The sequence below is a fragment of the Struthio camelus genome, chromosome W (genome assembly GCF_040807025.1).
Source record: "Struthio camelus isolate bStrCam1 chromosome W, bStrCam1.hap1, whole genome shotgun sequence".
Lineage (NCBI taxonomy): Eukaryota > Metazoa > Chordata > Aves > Struthioniformes > Struthionidae > Struthio > Struthio camelus.
In genome coordinates this window covers 15,274,968-15,297,646 of record NC_090981.1, presented here as the reverse complement: position 1 = coordinate 15,297,646, position 22,679 = coordinate 15,274,968, and the positions used below count along the sequence as shown (strand labels likewise).

Sequence of the window (22,679 nt, the reverse complement as noted above, 5' to 3'; positions counted from 1 at the left end):
TGACGGCTGCCTGCACTAGAAGGGTGTGTGTGGAGATGCATTTGGCAGGCTGGTTTCAGTGTCCCTCTTCTAACCAGAAGGTGGGTGGGGAGGGTAGTGGCATGGCGGGGTGTCGGGGGGTGGGGGCTACCCTTGGTGGAACGCTCTTTTGGCATCCTTTCCTTCTTCCTATCTCCTGGTGTTTTTTTTTTCCTCTGGCAGTGGGATCCCGAACAGCTGGAGGCACCTCGGCAGCGGGGACAGAAGGTACAAATCCCTCCTGTTCCCTTGACCCTATCGCCTTATAGCAATAGGTGTCACATCCCTGTGGAAGCATGAGCCGAGATTTCAAACCTGGAGACTTGATCTTCGCCAAGATGAAAGGTTATCCCCATTGGCCAGCCAGGGTAAGACACCCCTCCCTCTGCGCGCAGGCTGCTGCCGCCTCTTTACCTGCCCTTTTTTCCATTCTTCATCCTCATTTCCTAGTCTCCTTTTTTGCTCTTCCACTTTTTTGTGGAAAGGAGTGTTTTCAGACACATATAGAGAAGAAAACAGATAAATCATGTTGTGCCTCTATTCACCTGTGTGTGTGTTTGGGGGGGGAGGTGGTAGCACTGCTGTTGCTGAAAGTGACTTCTACATCACACTCCAGATCCCACACTGTGGTTTGCTCTTGGCTTAGGGTGCTTTGTAAGTCTCTCTTTTTTTAACATATAGTGCTGTGTAGTAGTTATTAGCTGTTATTAGTCTTTTAAGTTGAGGGAAGGGGTACATGAATTCTATATGTGAAGATATGTATTAGTTTTGTGTCAAAGTCAAGCAATGTTTTTTGAGAGTCTTAAAACCCTTACATGAATTCATTAATAGTGTTTTGAGGAGGAAAAAATCCTACTGGACTTCGTATTTATTTCTTTAAAGCTTTCTGTATGTCTTTTTGTGAAATGTGTAGATATTTTAAAATAGAGAAATTGATACTCTCCTTTTGTGATAAAGCAATAAAAGTTCCTGAGTCTTTGCATAATTTAAGTCCATTTTTAGAAATGAAGACTGCTATACCAGTAGCACAACAAACTGTGAGACTGTGCAAGAAACAAATGGTACAGAAATCCTACTCCGAAGTAGATGATCCTTTCTGATGATGCCCCCCCCCCCAAAAAAAAAAAAAAAAACCCTTAACGGGTATTCCTACCATAACTTAAGAGTAAACAGTTAGCTTTTTCCTATAGCTTTTTTTTATAGAATAGTTTGAGGAAGCAAGCATGTGAGAAGCCTTCTTCATAGGCAAGCTCAGGAACTGTGGGCTGGATGAGTGAATGGTGAGGTGGATTGAGACCTGGCTGAATGGCAAAGCTCAATGGGTTGTGACCTGTGGCACAGAGTCTAGTTGGAGGCCTGTGGCTAGTGGTGTCCCCCAGGGGTCAATACTGGCTCCAATTCTGTTCAAGTTATTCATCAATGACCTGGAGGAAGGGACAGAGTGCCTCCTCAGCAAGTTTGCTGATGATACAAAACTGGGAGGAGTGGCTGATGTATCAGAGGGCTGTGCTGCCATTCAGAGGGACCTGGACAGGCTGGAGAGATGGGCAGAGAGGAACCTCATGAAGTTCAACAAAGGCAAGTGCAGGGTCCTGCACCTAGGGAGGAATAACCCCATGCACCAGGACAGGCTGGGGGGTTGACCTGCTGGAAAGCAGCTCTGCAGAGAAGGACCTGGGAGTCCTGGTGGACAAGTTAAGCATGAGCCAGCAGTGTGCCCTTGTGGCCAAGAAGGCCAAGGGTATCCTGGGGTGCATTAGGCAGAGTGTTGCCAGCAGGTCGAGGGAGGTGATCCTCCTCCTCCCCCTCTATTCAGCCCTGATGAGGCCACATCTGGAGTGGCCTCTGTGAGGTTTGCAAAGTAAGTGTCAAGGAGGCCCTCCCATTGAGTCATGAGGTTCAGAATGGACCCAATGGATCCAATCCTAGTCCCAGACTTGGTCAACAGTTTGTGTCTAAGGATTATGTGCACAATCAATCAGAGAGGTAACTTTATTAAGTTACAAAGTTTTAGCATGCTATCAGTGCCACTTACCAAGGATCTGTCGTGGGTAAGGAATCTCTCAACCGTGAGGAATTACCTTGAGAGGCATCCCTGCTCAAGAGGAGGTTCTGCAATGCAGCCTGCAGCCATGCAGGAAAGCTCCATGGGCTCTGGACTGCCCCCTATTTATGGGGGTAAGATGATCGACTCATAGTTATATTTGCATGCTAGATGGATTTTAGTTGGTGCATGCTCAGTTAGCCCCTGTCCAGGTGCTGTTTACAAAGAAGTCAAGCTGAGGGGGAGGAAGAGCACACCGTCACACTCCATCCTTTGACTATAGTCATTCCATCTTATTCTTCAGAGTGGTGGTATGGTCACCTCTTGTCACTGTGCCATAAATAGTATATTGATAATTGATGTGCTTACAGGTCCACGGCAAGCAAACAGTTTTAGCATAAAGTATTGCTACTAATTATGTACTAATTTATATGTCTTGGGTGGCTGAACTTGGGTTATTTGTTTCATCATGTACCAGACCTTTATGTACAATATTATTATAAGTAATAGACATAATAGTATCAGAGTCAGTGAAATCACAACTGGATGAAGCATGAGATTAAAAATTCCTGTTGCTATCGGTGACCGTCCAAGGAAAGTTTCCCACCAGTGATGTTCTCCATCCTTCTTCACTGTTTCCAGAACATGGTGTTTCAGTGCGTTTCAGCAGCTGACACAAGTCATCGTGTTGTAGCAATTTTTTCACCAATGTGAGATTCATTCCAATGGGGGTAGGCAATAAATCTTGATTTGATGTATAATTAGATTGTAACAATTGATAAGACATAACTGGAGCTGAATAATTAAAGTTGCATCCCATAATTTCAGTAAAGTTACAAACACAAATATTTGAGTGATTACTTGTATCTACAGTAATGTTATCTACAAATATAAAATTACAAAGAGTTCTCATACAGACACATCCTTTTCCAAGATATACAAGTACAGTTTCAGGGGTTTCAGCGGGATATATTTCCAAATGACAAACATTTTGTTCAGTGTCAAGACAAATGTCTTGAGCTTTGATGGTATTACTCTCACAAATAAATCCTTATTGCTCCCGTACAACACATGCATTAACATCAACAGTTTGCCATTTGTTTCCATTTCGTTGGGCCCATACTCTGTGTTCTAATGGATAGAGTATAGTTCCATTGTGATTTAATCCTAGCACAATGATAGGGCATATGGTGTATACTGAAGCATTGCATATTGTTAAGACAAAAGCTGTGGCCTTATTGTTGATGGGGTCATAAGTAAAATTGACTAAATACCACCAAGATTGAAATTCCCTTTCAAATTTAGTTGCATTATCCCAATTACCTTTCGAATTTCAGTGGGTAAGGTGCCCTCTTCACCTTCTCTTATAATTGCTGCTGCCATAGATTGCATCCACATTTGAGCTGGATACAACTAAGAGCTAGAGAGACATTATCTTGGGCTACACCAAGTGCATTCACAATTAATTGGTGGTCTCTTTAATTCTTTCCCATTGAGGCAATATATCAGATAACAGCCATTGGTTAGTTCCCAATGCTGATAGAGAAGACTGCAATGGATGTTCTAATTTGTGCAAGTCACTTGTTGTTGTGCTTAGTTTATTGAAGAGCACTTCGGCATCTATACTATTTAAGACTCCCAATACTGTTCCTATGATACCGGTCACATCTCTCCTTGTTCGTTTTGGAGAGGTGAAGGTTTGCCCATGCAACCATGCTGACCATCCTGCATAGGACGTACTTAGGAGTGGTGAACAGGTTGGTTTGATAGTGGAGATATTAATTTGCATCAATAGCGCTACTTGTTTAAGAGACCATGATGGATTAAATAGCACTTGTTGTTGGTCTGCATATTTGATCGCATATGGTCCAATTTCAGAGATTTGTGGGGACAATATCCTCTTATCTGGCGTGGTAATTGGAATACTTGTTTTGGGAGGAAAAGTTGCAGTTGGGGTTACTGCTGTTGTTGTACTAAGTTCAGTATTAAATTTAAACGATAGCCCTATGCTGTTGTGTGCCCAGAGGCATACCACAAGAACTGGTTGGACTAACGTAAAATTGTACCAACAGTCTGATTTTTCAGTGGCACAGTTCTTCCCGTGTTTGATGTTTGTCTGTACTTTGAGTTACCCGTTCATGGGTGGATTCATTTATTACCTGGCACCCTATTCTAATCTCTTGTCCGACTTTTCCTAACAATTGGGGAAGTTGGTTTGTACTACCCCAGCTCCGTTCGTTTTCTGAGTAAACCTCAGCTCCATGCATAACCACAGTGGATAGGTTTAGGCCTTTATTGGAAATTGGTCCTATGCTCCCTGTGTATTTAATATGAGCATGGGACCAGGGCCAAACAACAATTTCTTTGCCCAAGGGTAAGGGTCAAGAGTATCATCCAGATGTGTGATAATAGTGGGCTCATGTCTTCTTGGTTCCTTTGTGAATGCTGCAAAGCAAAAGGTGAAAGAGAAATTTATCTCGGTGGGATCGACTGGACGGGTTATCCCATTAAAAAGAAGGAAAAATCCATCATGCACTAATTCTATGTTTTGCACCACTGCTATCAGTAGCTTCCCAGGCAAGTGGGCCGTGAGGTTTAGTTAGAGTCATAGGCACGGTACCAATAGATGGTAATTTGACCATGACAGGTTGTCCTGGCTGTAATGTTATTGGATATATTCCTTTTCCAGAAGGTGGAGCACCAAGCCCAGCTCTTGCAAAGAATGCTTGGCTTACAGGGCTTCCAGTAGGCCCATACCGATTATTCAATTGATGGAGTACTTTGGGAAGTCGCTTATCCTATTGGGCCTCCTGCAGTTTGAGACTCCTTTTCAATAAGCCATTAGCTCTTTCTATCATCCCATTTGATTGAGGATAGTATGGGGTATGGAATACCCATTGAATTCCTTTTGTTTTACCCAATCTTGCACTTCCTTACATGAGAAGTGTGAACCATTATCACTTTGGATAACATCAGGAGTGGGTAGATTTGAGAACCAAGATGACAGCCCTCGTACTGTATTTCGCCCATCCACTTTTTGACACTTAGTTGCCATAAGCAGGCCGGAAACTACTTCCACTCCTGTGAGAATATATCGATATCCCGCAGAGGGTTTGAATGGCCCGATATAATCGATTTGCCATGTAGACCATAAAGTTTTTCCTTCATTAATATATGTAGAGGTGGTGCTTTAGTGGGGTGATCTGCTTGTAATTTTAATCTACATTGGGGACATTCTATAAGAATAGTTTCACAAGTTTCCCTGTTTATGGGCCAACCCTTACTCTATGCAGCAAAGTAAAGTGCTTCTTTACCTGTGTGGCCTAGGTTTTGATGTAACCACTCCCCCAACCGATACCATTCGGTATTTAAGGTGATTTTCCTAATTTTAGTTAACTCATCTACCTTTTGGTTCCACTTCGTGGTGGGCTGACTATCCTTGGCATGAGCTTTCACCCATCCCATCCTGAATGGTGTTTTCCGGACTATATCTAGTAATAATTGCCAATCTTGGTTTCTCCAAACTGGAGAAATTCAAGGTTTCCCATTGACAGAGCCATTGTGTGGCACCAGACCACACAGCATAAGAGTCTACATATATGATTTTTGCTCTAATCTGTGCTGCCAAAACTACTGCTCTTAATTCTCCTACTTGTGCACTGCCTTCACCTTCTTCTATTACTTGTTTGCCAGTGGTAATAGTTAATACCATTTATCCTTTTTGCTGAGGCATCAGTGAACCACATATTTTCTGTTGGTGCATCCTCAGTGAGGGGCAGTGCATTCAGAATTGGTGAAGGTTTAAAAGGTTGTTGTAATGCTAAGGGGGTCTGTATCCACAGGTAATTTGGAAACCTTAGTACAGTCTTCAGTTAATTGCATATTTCCTGCAACTACTGTTAGGTAGGCATACCATTTTCTGATGGTAGATTTTTGTGCAACTCCTTCCAGGGGAGCAGTCCTCTTTAGGATTGCTTCTAGCAAATTAAGTGGTCCTCTAGTTTGCACAGGTTGTCCCTGGTGTATTTTCTCAATTTGTTTAACTGCTCGGACTAAAGATAAAAGTCCTTTTTCCCATTCAGAATATCGTTGTTCTGTTTCCTTAAATGTGATTGAGCTAAATAATAAATATCTTTTTAATCTATCAGAGCCAGTTTGGAACAGGTTACAGTAAGAAGCATGTTCAGTGAAACCCCATGTGGCTATAATAGGGTCGCGGGGGTGTACTGGTCCCAATGACTGATATGTTTTAAATTCTTCAGTTAGAGTTTTGACTGCCTCTTTGTGTTCTAATTTCCACTCCCAGGATTTGTCTTTCTGTAAGAGTGAATATAATGGACGAGCAATAATAGAAAATCCAGGTACATGCTTCCTCCAGTATCCTAAAGTTCCCATTAACTGTTGTAACTCCTTCCTTGATTGGGGCATTTGCAGCTCTTGGATTTTTCTTGAAGTGTCTGGAGGAATCACTGCACTGCCTGCTATCCACCAAGTGCCTAAACATTTTACTTCTTTACTTGGTCCCTGGCTTTTTTTCAGGTGGAACCTCAATTCCATTTCGTGCCGCAGCAGAAATCGGATATTGTGGTACGTTAATAATTTTTGAATCAGGGAGTGCAGGGGCTGTGTGAAGTACATGCACTGCAACCTCCCTATTTCTACCGGGGTTGGGATAGATGTTTGAGCCGAAGGACCACACACTGCCATTCAGCAGGCGCCAGGTTCGTCCATTTAAAACATCAAAACCTAAAATATTTTCATGATGATCTTTAATTGCAAAGCGAGTGATCGACATACACTTCTCGCCTGGGAGCCATAAATTGACCTTGGCAGTTTGGCACACAACACTCGCTCTGTTAACACTGGTAATCTTAACTCTTTGTCGTCTGGGTCGCACGCCCAGCCTCTCGGCGTCTTGTTGTGTTAGTATTGAAATTTGTGTTGCCGTATCTATTAAAAACTTCACCAATTGTTCTTGAGGACCAACTGGAATCAAAATATATGAGCCATTATCACTTATCCACTGATAAGCCTCCGCTTGCCGGACAGGCAGACCCAATTGCCTTCCGGGCATTACTCGTTTTTTGGCTTCATGCCCTGCAATTCCTCTCTAAGGGGGAGGAAGGGATTGTCTCTCTCTCTGGGAACCGGCACTGAAGGAGTCGGAAGCATGCTCCTTCCTTTCACGTTTCTGGAATGCTGGAATGCTTAAATCAGACTCAAGATAATGCCAGTAGGCCGACCTTGAATCACGGCTCTGGGATTGCCTAGGGCTAATGCTTTCCTCCATAATTCATTTCTCTGTTCTCGAGATTCTGTTTGCAGGTTTTTAGATTTATTTCCCTTTGATTTAGTTTCTATTCCATGTGGGGCTACCTGCATCGCTGGTCTCACCTTATGATCTCCTCCCTGGGGCTTCAGGTTTGGTTTTTCAGCTGGTGCATCCTCCCAGCCCATTTCATGGCTGTGGTTAACAATGCCGTGCGTTAATTCTGCCCATGTAGGGAGTTGACTGCGAGAGTTATTACCTAGTCTTTCACTGTATTCTGTGTCTCTAAATAGGGCTTAATAATTGCCGGGGCTCCTTTAATCAGTGGTTTTAACATTGCAAAATCTACTGTAGCAGATAGTGGGACATCATGAGGTCCTCGTTTGTGCATGGCTTGTACGCAAGTGGCTTTTGTGATGGCTGTAGAGAGCTCACTTAGAGATTTCATGGGAATTATGGAGGGTTCACCTCACTCCATGCTGTCTATTCCCCCAGCCCAATAAGCTACCCGACTGGTGATAGAATGGGGTGTATCTGCCGGGTCGGGTCCTAAATTTAAGAAAACTCCTGGACCTCAATAGCGATCTGCTTCGTCCTCACTCAGCATTATTCGATCGCCCCCACTTAGGCATACTCGCCACAAGTATTGTTTCAGTTTCACCTGGTTTTCTGCTCTCTCTCTCTTGCAAATTTGTCAATTGTAACGGATCCCAGGGGATGGTTTGCGTAGTATGTTGCGTAGTACCACCCCGAGGTGCCTTGGTTCTTTCTGTTTTAACAATGGTGTTGTCCCAAAGAAGGATTCTTTCACCCGGTGTGCAATGAGCCGAAAACACACAGAGTCGAGATATTTGTTTAATTAATTTCTGCGCAGAGATGGGTGCTAGGTGATAACTCCACAAAGCTAGCACACCTGATTACTACACAGCTGACACTTTATACAGTTTAAGCAACAGTTATCAGTACAGTTTACAACTACATTAAGTCACCCTCGTTCCCATTGGTTCTGCTAGGTCTTGTCTTCGTTTAAAGGCACAGTATCCTCTTTTTCTACTATACATGCTCTATGGGGAAGGGGCTTTGGTGGGTAGGGGGCTTCCCTGCTCGTGGGTGGGTTTTTTATTATGCTAATTAGGATAGTTCACCCATAGTTCAAGTAGTTCTCTCCTGTTTATCAACTGTTTTTGTTCTCTTCAGGCTTATTTGGGTACTTCCTTACCTGGTTGCCTTATAGTGTTGTCTTGCTCCTTCCTTCAGGGCCTTGTTTTGTTAACTACCTGTGAAAGACTGAATAATACCCTAATCTCCTTTTTTCCCATACCTCCAACAGTTCCCCACTTTGAGACTTATATTAATAATTCATTATTTCAAATAAGTCTCGTTTAGTGTCTTTTGGTTTCTTCCCATTGTCATATATCTTGTTGGAATTCTTCTCTATTTCTTATAGGAAGACTTTTAGGGACCTCTCTCCTTTTTTCCCATACCTCCAAAAAATCTTTTTTCCCATACCTCCAACAATGGGTCTAGCCTCATATTCAGGATTTCAGAGGAACAAAGGGTCATCTTCTGCTGGCTTGCTGTTATCGGGATCACCCCAGATGTCTCCATCCCAATCTTCAGGGGATACTATTAGTTTCCTAATCTGTATGATGTCAAGGGAGCGGGGAACCTGCATAAGCATCATCTCAACCTTTTCTCCTAACTTTTGTCCTTTCTCCTTTTTCTCCTGTAACTATTTCTGTATCTGTTCAATTTGCAGAGACAGTAACAGCTCAGCTGCCTTTTTACCTTCTATTTCTTTCTCTAGGTCCTGCTCCTTTCTATTTCTGTTCTCCCTTTCTTGACATGCAGCTTCTAAACAGGTACCTAGCATCTTGCAGATAACTCCTTTCCCTTTTCCATCCTTTGTGTGGCCCCTAGTTACTTTTAGGTGTTCCTCAACAGCTTCCCAGTTATGTCAATTGTCACGAGTCCCATTCTTCTGAGAAGTTGGGACTCGGGTTCACTCCATGCCTCCATAAATAATTGATGATACTACTTGCCATCCTGCTGACTACGCCAGCTTCCCAGTACAGGAAGACCGATGACAAGTTCACTGCTTTACTTGAGTTGGTGGTTATGGGCTCATCAGATAAAAGGTTCATTAACAGAGGTTTTGTGAAGATGGTGTTGGATTAAGAATCGTTTTAACAAAAAAATGTCAACAACCTCTATATTTTTCATAATATATGACATTTGGGCTTGGGCAAGTCATCAGTTCAGTATGGGGACAGGAAGTGTTGCTATGGATTGTGGTGAGGATGTGGTATTTGGGATTGAATGCTATTTTTTACCTATAGTCCATCCTGTCTTTTTTTTTTTTTTTTTTAAGTAAATGGTAATTTGAAAAGTGTTGATGCTATTTTCTGTTGTAATGCTCAATATTCTTTTTTCTTTTGTGTTTTTATATATAATCCTTGAGCCCCATTTTGTTTACTCTCTTTCACTTTTTCTGTAGTATTTTGTTTTTCAATTTAATACTTAACACTTAAGTGTTTCCCCCAGACTGTTCTTAATTGTTACTAAACTTTAATTCTAGTCTCTTTTTCCCTTAGGTGGATGAAGTTCCAGATGGAGCAGTAAAACCTCCTATGAATAAAATGCCTATTTTCTTTTTTGGCACTCATGAGACGTAAGTCCTTTAGGTTAAAGGCATGTTGTTTTCATTGCAGGTTGTCTTGACAGTAACTTAACAGCTTGCCTGTATGTGGTGCATTTGAAAACTATATGATTCAGTAGCAGACTGAATATCTTTCCTTAAATTAATCTCTAGTGGTAAGATAGGCAGCTTTCTTTCCACATTTGCCATGAAATGGTGTGGTTATAGTCTACTCTTCCCTTCAACATGCACTTTCTCCTACTCATTAAAAAAAAAAAGCAAGATCCTACACAAAGTGGTATGATTGACATATTTTTATTTCTTTTGTAAGAGATTTTAATTATAGTCCCATGTGTCCTCAAAGCTCTATTCTTAAAAAAAAAAAAAGAAATAAAGCCGAAAACTATGGAATAAGCAGCATTTGAGTCCCTTTTTTTGGGGGGAGGGGGGAATACTGAGGAAAAAGTGCAGAGGTGCATTTGAAACCCAATGTCTCACCCCAGTTAGTTTCATGCCAGCCACCCTGTGAAATATCCAAGAAAGATGAATAGTTTTGGTAACACTAACATTCTGCAATAGAATATAGCATTTGCTTTGAAAAGACTCAACTCTCCTGCTTTTAAATATGTTTTTATGCTGTTCTTTGCCAATTATAGTGAAAGGTGTCATTTACTTCATAATATTGTTCTACTGTAGATTGCAGAGATTTAATTCAGTGTTAGATTTGCTGCTTGACTTATGGAGGGGAAATCCTAACACTTTTTATTCCCACTTTTTTAATAAACTGCAAGTGGTATTGTAGAGCAGGTCACAGAGCTAGAAGCTGTCTGTACAGTTGTTCCATTTTTTGTGCAGCTTGCATAAAGCTTTTTTCTCCTTCATACCATAAAAAAAAAATCTAAAAATCTCTCTAAACTGGTACTTTCTACCTATCTTTAAAAATAAATTGTGGTAGAGAAAATACATTATTCTGACATATTAAAAAGAAAGCATAATCAGCTGTCACTGAGATTAATTTCTAATTGACTCTCTTTAAGAAGTGACTTCTCTGTCAACAAGCTGTGTGCATGTTTGGCTCCTATAAGCATATATTTATTTCACTGTTCTCCACAGAGCTCTATATAGATGCAGTTCTTTTTTTTGGTGTTTTTTTGTGGGGAGAGGAAGCAAGATTTGAATTCTATTTCTTCACTCCCCCCTTTATTCCTTCTCCTGCCCCCCCCCCCTTTTTGCCTTTTTTGTGTCTGCCCCCTCCTTTTTTTTTTCCCCTAGAGACTTGCAACACTTGAAAAATGCTTCCTTTCAGGGCAAAGGAAAGAAAGGAAGCAATGTTTCCTCTCTCCTCTGGTCTGTTCCCCCCCCCCCCCCCAAGCCCTGGTTAAGTAGGCTTTGTTGGTTGCCGGTCCATGGTTCCTTGGCTGACTGGGTGCTCTCTAACCTTCCTCTGCAGGGATGGGTGATAGCCACTGTGATAGATTAGACTGTGCATAATTAACTTTGTTTTACTGCTGGAGTAGGACATGCTTAAGCTTTCTAGATGAGTTGCAGCTTCTCTTTTTCTTACCCAAATGAGTAGGGGATAAGTCTCAAATAGTTCTTTATAGAGTTGATGGAGAAAATGAGGAAATGAAAATGAGGAAAATGAAGCTTAAAGAGATTTTTTTTGAACTTTACCATGAACTATTTCAGAAAACCAGTAGCAGCATCTTTGCAAGCAATTGGGTCTTAGATTTATACTTTGTCAGACAGAGCTGGGTATATGCACAGGGTGAAAATGAGAAGGTAGGTCACTCAGATTTGACAGCAGGTGGATTGGTACTATGAAATCCTAACCCTAGAGGACATGGTAGTACAGCAGAAACTTCATGTGCCTTGATGTTCTGCAGTACAAAGCAGAATATTGGTGTTTAGCACTTTATTACCTTGTTTTCCTAGCTTAGACAAATAATAATATAGATACTGCAATTTGTGGGAAAATATGCTAGTCTAATAGTTTCAGTTGTGCAGCTTGCATTATGGATAAAATATATGGATTTTGGGGTGGTGGTGATAGGGGAGGGGTTTCTTGCCTGCCTGAGGGAAGGCCAGTTTCTGTAGATAAGACAAAGATAAAAAGAAGCACTTTTAAGCCCCAGATACTGAGAGTAGATTAAATATTTTTTCACATTTATTTTATGAGTAGGGATGGGGAAGAAGCTTAAAATAAAGAACAATTTAACATGTTTACTAGCTAAATAAGGAAATAAAATTATTGAGTATTTCTCCCTTCACACTTAAACCAGAAAAAGCTAATGAATTAAAAATCAGAATATCAAAAAAAAATGTTTGAAACATTATTATAAGCAAAGTTTTAGGCCTTTTTAAGTAGCTCTGAACAGCAAAATTATCATTTTCCTTGATAAGCTGCTTTTCCTACAGATATACAAGATTCTTAAAGACAAAAATGTTGAGAATCTATTTCTTTAAACATTTAATGTAAAGCATTTAATATAATTGTAAATTTTTTCTTTTGGCTTTCCATGTTTTTCAGGATAAACTGAATAGCATTCTTGCAAAGATCCAGGCAAACATTGTATCCCAAGTTTGTTTTGTCATTCCAGATGTAATAAAGATTTTTCTTGTATTTTGTCTTTTAACTGCATTATTTTTAATTTAATTTTGAAATATTTTTTCTTTAGCTTGAAGCCATATCTTCTTATACTCTTACTCATTATCTTGTGTTATGTTTTCAGGATTTAAGGAGTCTTTATTTCTCCACATTTTAGCTTGATTTGCTAAGGAAGCAACTGTTCTTTCTGTGTATGTCAGTTGCTCAATTTTTAATCTTTCTGTTTGGCAGTGGTGTGTTGCTCTGTCAATTGCAATCTTAATGAGGCATAGTATTGGATGTTTCTTACCTGGGCACTCAACACCTAGGCAAGAGTAGTGTGTGTGGTAGAAGTAATGGAAAACTGGGGTTGTCAAAAGGCAAAAGTTTAGAAGACTTAAGATGCTTCAGTAGCAGCATTTTGTGGATTACAGAATATCACTTCAGATGTCTCAGTACTGAATATTGTTTTTTGGTAATACCTGGTGCTTTTATGATATTTGAAAGGAGTAGCAATTTTAAAATGTGATGTTTCTGGTAACTTGTGTTTTAATCTCTTGAAGGGCATTTTTGGGACCAAAGGATATATTCCCTTATTATGAAAATAAAGATAAATATGGCAAGCCAAATAAAAGAAAAGGTTTTAATGAGGGATTATGGGAAATTGACAACAATCCCAAAGTGAAATTCTCTCATCAGCAGGTAAGTGATTCAGAGTTTGTGCATACTTTAATCTTTGTTGTCATATTGTGAAAACGCAAGGATGACTTAGCTGCTATAGAGGAATATTTTATTGATCTGTGTCATTGACTTGCAGGTTGGACTAATATTGATATTGTTGTTTACAATTGATCTCAAATTTTCAGCAACATAAGTGAAGATGGTTCTTTTATATAATTGGGGATGTCATTTTACTATAGTAAAGTTCAGGAGGGATCGTGTTAATAGTTTCAGAGCACAAGGCTAAAGTTTTTAAAAGTTGAACACTTTTTTTATAGTATTACTCTCACAGTGCATATCAAGTTCTAAACATCTTAATTTTTAAATGTGTCTGTATAGTATCTTTGCCTTTATGGAGCCTTCATTCTTACTTTTTACCTTCTAAGCTGCAAGCATTTGCTCTCCACAAATACCCTGTAACATTTCAGTATGTGATATCTTAGTGTACTGTATCTTCCTTCCTGCTTCTAGTTGTTGGAAGTAATGTTACATTTCCTTCTTACCCTCCAAAACTGTTGCATAGCCTGTTTGAATAAATCCTTGTCTGTCAGTGATCCCTTGTTTCGTATTCTCCTGGTAAACCTTTGGGGCTTAAATTATAGCCATCTATCCATCAGAAGTCCCAAAGTTGGGGGGGGGGGAGAGAATACTGTCCCAAATTGATTTGTAACTTCATCTCTTGGCCAAAGATCTTGTCAAGTTGTGTTTGACTCAGAACTCTTCCATTTCTTAAATTGCACTTCAGAAAATGTTCCCCTGCAGTATTTGTAGTCTGAATATAAGCTGCTGTTAATGCATGAGAGATTGAAAGTTAGATAATGAAAATACTGTCACTTCTCAATTTAAACTGAGAATTAATAAATTAAATAAGACATTTTAATATTCTTGCAGCTTTAACCAGAGGTTACTTTGATCTACAGATACTTATGGATGACTGCAACTTTTAATATCTGTAGTTAATATTTTTCTGTAGTTCGTGAAGGTGTTTAAATTTCAAGTGTGATATTTTTGTATTGAAGTCCCATCCAGCTGTTAACAGTGCTGTCAAAGAAACCATTCGTGAATGTTCTCAAGAGCCTACTGAGGGGAGTGAAGAAAAAGGAGGAGCCAAAAGGAGGAAGTCTATTATTTCCAACGTGAGTGACTAAATGAATTAGGTTTGTTTTATCAGAAAACCTTTTAAGTTAAAAATGTATTGCCAAATTCAAACGTACTTTAAACTAGCAGCATGTTGGTGTTGTGACTATTGTCTTTTACTTGTTTCCAGGCTTGAACATTATAATGTTTTTGTCCTTCTGTAGTGCTTTTAAGGTGTAAATATTTTTGAAACTGAATTTCTTTACAGATCTATTTTTCAAAGTCAGAATACACGTAAAATTTATACAGCATTTTTAGCTAAGGGAAAGGGGAAATGATTGTCAAGATGTAGTATTTCACAATTTCTTTTTGATGGCTGTTTAATAGCTTGAACAGCTCTTTCTTTAATTGTGACATCTTTTTGCTGAAAAATCTAAAGCAACATTAGATTCTGTCTAGGCTAAGTACTCTTTTTCACTATATATATATATGTTTTAAGAGTAAATTTAAATTACTACACAACTCCTTAATACGAATGCGCATAGAGTTTTTAATATTTGTATCAAATTCTGTGTTGGGAAGTTTCTATCAGTGACTGGTATTTACTACCTCATGTAGACAAAGTTTCTCTTTTGGCTTGCATAAATGTGTTTTATTTTAAAATCCTACTGATACTAGATTGTGTTGTTTCAAAATATATTGTACTTCAGCTTAAACTACGTTTGTCTGAAATATCTACTGTTTATTGCTGCTGTATGTAGCCTCTACTACAACAGAGGGGGGAAAAGCTTTCTACTTCACTATGCATTTGATGTTACAGTGTAACAAACTACTTTAGATTTACGTCCTTAAATGTTTGGCTCTGTTCATGTGATGTACACATACACTCACACACACACACATGTACACAGAGTATGGAAGGTGTGTTTTCATGAAGGTGTTGATGGTATGTGTGTTCTAAATAATCCTAAAATTGCAAAACTAGGATGGTAGTGAGGATGGTACTGATAAATTTGTAGTATCTAAGTTATTTCTAACTCATTTCTGGAAACTACTATATTACAGGATATCAGTCTCCTTTTATTTTAGGAGTTAAACTCTTTCAACAATTTTAGATGCTACGCTGATGTCAAGAGTTCTGTTGTTACAATGAGTTGGTGGTAGGAAGGAGACTGTAGGTATGTCAGGATTTCTTATTTTCTAGATTCAACTTCTTGTTGCTTTGAGTTTTCCTTAATTGAATGTTTCTAAGGACTTCCCTCCTATGCATTAGGGGCACATTTTGATATGTAATTTTTTGTTAGTATTACTTAATCTGTTGCTGCTGCTCTTTCATGCCATTGTACTGTGCTGACACAAGCATTTTTTTATTCATGTGAGGAGTTGACCCTGCTTCCCTGCTTTTGGGGGGATGGTGGAAACAATTTTTTTTTTTAAGCTGAACTGTTTCACTGGGAAGCTGCGCAAAGCTTGTGCAGTGCTGGGGATGGCAATGGTTTTAAACCCACAAGTATTTTTTCAAACTGTTGCAAATTTGTGCTGCCAAGGGGAAGAAGCAGAGAAGCATGTAGAGCCCTTTAAATTAGAAGATGGAATGATAAAGAGCCTGAGGGGCACCTTTTGCATAGATCTCTACAATTAGTCTTTTAATCAGCTAATCAAAGGCAAGTTAAGGACCAGATGTACAAGTTGTGCATCTGCGTGCCTCGGACCCTGTGGCACTCTGCGGTGTCTTCGGGGTTGCACACGCTCTGTGGCAGCTGGGGGTCACGCACGCTCTGTGACATGCTCTGCGGCTCAGGGTTGGGCTCTGGACTCTGGCTCGCGCCTGTGCTCTGTGGCGCACTTGGTGTCTGACTCAGTGGCATGCTCTGTGTCTTGGGGTTGCGCGTGCACTGTGACTTGCAGTCGCTTGGGGTCGCGTGTGCTCCGTCTCTGTCTCTGTCTCCCTCCCTGTCTCTCCCTGTTGGTCTCTGTCTCTTTCTGTCTCTGTCTCTATCTCTGTCTGTCCCTGTCTATCCCTGTCGGTATCTGCCTCTGCCTCTGCTTCTCTCTCTGCTTCTCTCTCTGGCTCTCTCTGTCATTCTTGGTCTCGGTCTCTGTCAGTCTCTGGCTGTTTCTCCTTCTTGTTCTGTCTCTGCCTGTCTTAATCTGTCCCTCTCTCTCTGTCTGACTCTGTCTCTCTCTGTCTGTCTGTCTCTGTCTGTCTCTTGCTGTCTCTGTCTCTCTCTGTCCCTCTCTCTCTCTCTGAGTCTGGCTGTCTCTGACTCTGGCTGTCTCTGTTTCTGGCTGTCCCTTGCTGTCTCTGTCTCTGTCTGTCTCTCTCTGTCCCTCTCTCTCTGTCTGTGTCTTTGTCTGTCTCTCTGTCTCTACCTGTCTCTGGCGGTCTCTGTTTCTGTGTCTGTCGCTTTCTCTGTTCATCTCCATCTCTGTCTCTCTGTCTATCTCTGTCTCTCTCTGTCCCTGTCTATCCCTGTCTGTCTCTATCTGTCTCATTTTCTGGCTGTCTCGTTTTCTGGCTGTCTCGGGCTGTCTCTGTCCCTGTCTGTCTCGGGCTGTCTCTGTCCCTGTCTGTCTCTACCTGTCCCTGTTTCTCTCTCTGCCTCTGTCTGTCTCTCTGTCTACCTCTGCCTCTGTCTGTTTGCCTCTGTCTCGTTCTGTCCCTCTCTGTCCCTCTCTCCTTGTTGGTCCCTGTCTCTCTGCCTGTCTCTCTGCCTCTGTCCCTGTCGGTCTCTGCCTCTCTCGTTCTGTCTGTTTCTGTCTCTGTCCCTGTCCCTCTCTGTCCCTTCCTGCCCCTCTCTGCCCCTCTCTCTCTCTGCCCCTCTCTCTCTCTGCCCCTCTCTCCCCCCCTCTCTCTGTCGGTCCCTGTTTCTCTGCCTCGCCTGCCTCCTTCTGCCTGCCTCTGTCCCTGTCTGGTTCTGTCCCCGCCCCTCTCTCTCTCTCTCTCTCTCTCTCTCTATCAGTCCCTGTCAGTCTCCGCCTCATTCTACCTGTCTCCTTCTGTCCCTCTCTCTCTCTGTCACTCTTTCTGTCCGTCTCTGCCTCTCCCTCTGCTGCTCCCTGCCTCTCTGCCTCTGCTTCACATTCGTCCTCTGTCCCTGTCTCATTCTATCCCTCTCCCCCCCTCCCCCCCCTCTCTCCCCCCCCTCTCCCCCTTTCCCACCCTCCCCCCTCTCCCCCCCCTTCCCCCTCTCCCCCCTCCCCTCCTCCCCCCTCTCTCTCCCCTCCCCCCTCTCTCTCCCCCTCCCCCCTCTCTCTCCCCCTCCCCCCTCTCTCCCCCTCCCCCCTCTCTCCCCCCTCTCTCCCCCCTCTCTCCCCCCTCTCTCCCCCTCTCTCCCCCCCTCTCTCCCCCCCTCTCTCCCCCCCTCTCTTCCCCCCTCTCTCCCCCTCTCCTCTCCCCCCTCTCCCCCCTCCCCCCTCTCTCTCCCCCTTTCCCACCCTCTCTCCCCTCCCCCCCTCTCCCCCCCTTTCCCCTCTCCCCCCCTTTCCCCTCTCCCCCCTTTCCCCTCTCCTCCCCTTTCCCCTCTCTCCCCTTTCCCCTCTCTGCCCCCCTCTCCCCCCTCTCTCCCCCCGCCCTCTACCCTTTCTCTCCCTCCTAACACTAACCCTAAGTCTGAGCTCAGGCTTGCCTGAACCACAGCCAACAAGCCCTGTTCCTCTTCTGAACAAAAAAGTTGTCCTGGGAGGAGTCTTGGGGCAGCCTCGCCTTGCCTTTGGCATGCCCTTTGCAGTCCCAATCCACGTGGTGCTCTACCCTTTCCCTCCCTCCAAACCGTAGCCCTAATTCTAACGCTGAGCTCAGGCATGGTCCAACCAGAGTCCACAAGAGAAAGAGGGGCAAAGGAAGGAGAAAGAGAAAAGGGGGCGGAGAAAGAGAAAGAGGACAGGCAAAATAAGGAGAAAGAAGGACAGGTAAAGTAAAGAGAAAGAAGGGCAAAGTAAGGAGAAAGAGAGAGAAAGAGAGAAGGAGAAAGAGAAAGAGAGAGAAAGAGAAAGAAAGAGAAAGAAAAAGAGAAAGAGAAAGAGAGAGAAAGAGAAAGAGAAAGAAAGTGAAAGTGAAAGAGAAAGAAAGAAAGAGAAGAAGGGGCAAAATAAGGAGAAGGAGAAAGAGGCAAAGGAAAGAGAAAGAGGAAGAGGGGACAAGAAAGGGGAAAGAAAGGGGCGAGAACGACAAAGACGGGCAAAGTAAGGAGAAAGAGAAAGAAAGAAAGATGGGTAAAAAAGGAGAAAGAGTAAGAGGGGCAAAGGAAGTAGAAAGAGGGGCAAGTAAGGAGGAAGAGAAAGAGGGGCTGAGAAAGAGAAAGAGGGGCAAAGAAAGGAGAAAGGGGCAAAGCAAGGAGTAAGAGAAAGAGTGGCAGAGAAGGGAAAGAGGGGTAAAGTAAGGAGAAAGAAAGATAAGGAGGGGTGGAGAAGGAGAAAGAGTGGAAGGGAAGGAGAAAGAAGGGCTGAGAAGGAAAAAAGAGTGGCAGAGAAAGAGAAAGAGGGGCAAAGAAAGGAGAAAGATGGGCAAAGTAAGGAGAAAGGGGCAGAGAGAGAAAGAGGGGCAAAGTGAGGAGAAAGAGAAGGAAGGACAGAGAAAGAGAAAGAGGGGCAAAGAAAGGAGAAAGGGGCAAAGCAAGGAGTAAGAGAAAGAGTGGCAGAGAAAGGGAAAGAGGGGTAAAGTAAGGAGAAAGAAAAGATAAGGAGGGTGGAGAAGGAGAAAGAGTGGAAGGGAAGGAGAAAGAAGGGCTGAGAAGGAAAAAAGAGTGGCAGAGAAAGAGAAAGAGGGGCAAAGAAGAGAAAGATGGGCAAAGTAAAGGAGAAAGGGGCAGGAGAGAGAAAGGAGGAAGAGAGAGGAGAAAGAGAGGAAGGAGCAGAGAAGAGAAAGAGGGGCAAGAGAGAAAGGGGCAAAGCAAGGAGTAAGAGAAAGAGTGGCAGAGAAAGGGAAAGAGGGGTAAAGTAAGGAGAAAGAAAGATAAGGAGGGGTGGAGAAGGAGAAAGAGTGGAAGGGAAGGAGAAAGAAGGGCTGAGAAGGAAAAAAGAGTGGCAGAGAAGAGAAAGAGGGGCAAAGAAAGGAGAAAGATTGGGCAAAGTAAGGAGAAAGGGGCAGAGAGAGAAAGAGGGGCAAAGTGAGGAGAAAGAGAAGGAAGGACAGAGAAAGAGAAAGAGGGGCAAAGAAAGGAGAAAGGAGCAAAGTGAGGAGAATGAGAGGCAAAGTAAGGATAAAGATAGGCAAAGTAATTAGAAAGTGAATTAGGGGCAGAGAAAGAAAGGTGCAAAGGAAGGAAAAGAAAGGAGAAAAGAAAGGAGAAAGAGGAAGAGGGGTCAGGAAAGAAGAGGGACAAAAAAGGAGAAAGAGGGGCAAAGGAAAAAGAAAGAGGGGTGAAGAAAGAGAAAGAAGAAAGAGAAAGAGGGGTAAAGAAAGGAGAAAGAGAGGAAAGTAAGGAGAAAGAAAGGGACAGAGAAAGAGAAAGAGAGGAAAAGTAAGGAGAAAGAGGGCAAAGTAAGGAGAAAGAGAAGGAGGGGCAGAGAAAGAGAAAGATGGGCAAAGAAAGGAGAAAGAGAAAGAGGGGCAGAGAAAGAAAAGGTGTAAAGGAAGGAGAAAGAGAAAGAGGGGAAGGTAAGGGGAAAGAGAAAGACGGGTGGAGAATGAGGAAGAGGGGCAAAGTAAGAAGAAAGATAAAGCGTGCCTGGGAAAGGGAAAGAGGGGCAAAGTAAGGAGAAGAGAAAGAAGGACAGAGGAAGAGAAAGGGGTCAAAGAAGGAGAAAGAAAGGGGGCAGAGTAAGGAGAAAGTAAGAGGGGCAGAAAGAAAGGGGCAAAGTAAGGAGAAAGAAAGAGGACGGAGAAGAGAAAGAGGGGCAAAGTAAGGAGAAACATAAAAGAAGGAGAAAGGAAGAAGGGTAGAGAAAGAGAAAGGGGAAAGTAAGGAGAAAGAGAGGCAAAGTAAGGGGAAAGAGAGAGAAGAGAAAGAGGGGTCAAGTAAGAAGAAAGAAAGAGGGGCAAAGTAAAGAAAAATATGGGTGGAGAAAGAGAAAGGGGGAAAATACGGAGAGGGAGAAAGAGGGCAGAGAAAGAAAGGGCAAAGTAAGGAGAAGATAAAGGGGTGAAGAAAGAAAGAGAGAAAGAGAAAGGGAAAGGAAAAGGAAGGAAAGAAAGAGAGAAAGGGAAAGGAAATAAGAAAGAGAAAGAGAAAGAAAGAAAGAGAAAGGGAAAGGGAAAGGGAAAGAAAGAAAGGTAAAGGGAATAAAGAGAGAAAGGTGAAAGAGAAAGAGGGGCAAGATAAGGAGAAAACGAAGAGGGGTGGAGAAAGGGGAGCAAAGAAAGGGGTAAAGAAAGGAGAAAGAGAGGAAAGTAAGAAGAATGATAAAGAAGGGTGAAGAAAGAGAAAGAGGGAAAAGTAAGGTGAAGAGAAGCAAAGTAAGGAGAAAGAGAGGCAAAGTAAGGAGAAAGAGAAAGAGGGCCAAGTAAGGAGAAAGAGAAAGAGGGGCTGAGAAAGTGAAGAGAAAGAGGGGCAAAGTGAGTGAAAGAGAAAGAGGAGGAGGGCTGGACAAGGAGAAAGAGAAAGAGGGACTGGAGAAGGAAGGAAAGATAGAGGGGCCGAGAAGGAGAAAGAGAGGCAAACTGAGGAGAAAGAAAAGGGGCAGAGAAAGAAAGGGCAAAGTAAGGAGAAAGGGGAGAGAAAGAGAAAGGAAAGAGGGGCAAACAAGAGAAAGAGAAGAGAAAGAGGGATGGAGAAAGAGAAAGGGGCGCAGAAGAAAGACGGGCAAAGCAAAGAGAAAGAGAAGGAGGGGCAAAGAAGGAGAAAGAGAGGGAGGAGAAGGAAAAGAGGGGCGGCTAAGGAGAAATAGAAAGGAGCAGAGAAAGGGAAAGGGGCAAAGTAAGGAGAAAGAGGGGCAAAGCAATGAGAAAGAGAAAGAGGGAGAAGAAAGAAAGGGGGTAAAGTGAGGAGAAAGGGACAGAGAAAGGAGGAGGAGAAAGAGGGTCAAAGTAAGGAGGAGGAGGAAGAGGGGCAAAGTGAGGAGAAAGAAAGCTGGGCAAGTAAGGAGGAGGAGGTAGAGGGCAAAAGTAAGGAGGAGGAGGAACAGGGGCAAAGAAAGGAGGAGGAGGAACAGGGGCAAAGTAAGGAGAAAGACAAAGAGTGGCAGAGAAAGAAAGAGGTGCGGAAAATGAGAAAGAGGGTCAGAAAAGGTGAAACGGGCAGAGAAAGAGAAAGAAGGGCCAAATAAGGTGAAAGAGAAAGAGGGGCGGGGAAAGAGAAAGAGGGGCAAAGTAAGGCGAAAGATGAGCAAAGCAAGGAGAAAGAGGGTCATTGTCTCTGTGTCTGCCTCTGTGGGTCTCTGTCATTCTCTTTCTCTTTCTGTCTATCTGTCTATGTCTCTGTCTGTCTGTCTTTCTGTCTCTGTCAATCTGTCCCTTACTCTGTCTCTATCTTTCTCTATCTCTTTCTCTCGCTCTGTCTCTTTTGCTGTCTATCTCTGGCTCTCCGTCCGTCTCTGACTCTGTCTGTCTCTGTATCTGTGTCTCTGTCTCTGTCTCTTTCTTTGTCTCTCTCTTTCTCTGTTTGTATGCCTGTTTCTTTCTCTCCCTATGTCTGTCTCCGCCTGTCTGTCCTTGTCACTTTCTGTCTCTGCCTCTCTCTCTCCCCCTGTCTGTCTCTCTCTCTGTCTCTTTCTCTGTCATCTCGCTCTCTCCCTGTGTCTGTCTCTGTCTCTCTCTTTTCCTGTCTCTCTCTCTTTGTCTCTGTTTGTCACTGTCTTTCTCTCTTTCTCTGTCTCTCTCTTTCGGTCTCTCTCTCTTCCTTCTGTCTCTGTAGATGTCTGTCTGTGCACGTCTGTCTCTGCCTCTATCTCTTTCTCTATTTGTCTCTGAGCCTGTTGCTGTCTCTCCATGTGTCTGTCTCTGCTGCTTCTGTCTGTCACTCTGTCTCTGTCTCTGCCTATGTCGCTGTCTGTCTCTCTGTCTCTCTCTATCTCTGTCTCTCTCTGTCTTTCTCTCATTCTGCCTCTCTCTCTCTCTGTCTGCCTGTCTCTGTCACTGTCTACCTCTGTCTGTCTGTCTGTCTGTGTCTGTGTCTGTCTCTATCTCTGCCTGTCACTATCACACTGTCTGTCTCTCTGTCTCTCTCCCCACCTTCTCCCCCATCTCTCCCCCCCTCCCCCCTCTCTCTCCCCCTCTCTCTCCCCGCCTCTCTCCCCCTCCCCCCTCTCCCCCTCCCCCCCTCCCCTCTCCCCCCCTCCCCCTCTCCCCCCGCCCTCTCCCCCCCCTCTCTCCCCCCTCTCTCCCCTCTCTCCCCCTCTCTACCCCTCTCTCTCCCCCTCTCTCCCCTCTCTCCACCCTCTCTCCCCC

At 43.0% G+C, this 22,679-nt stretch overlaps 2 pseudogenes; one reads left to right on the top strand and one right to left on the bottom strand.

The window, feature by feature from the left end:
• LOC104145190 (lens epithelium-derived growth factor-like) overlaps nucleotides 1–22,679 on the top strand; it is a 63,322-nt pseudogene that overhangs the window by 301 nt on the left and 40,342 nt on the right.
• On the bottom strand, nucleotides 2,474–5,527 carry LOC138064208 (uncharacterized; annotated as a pseudogene).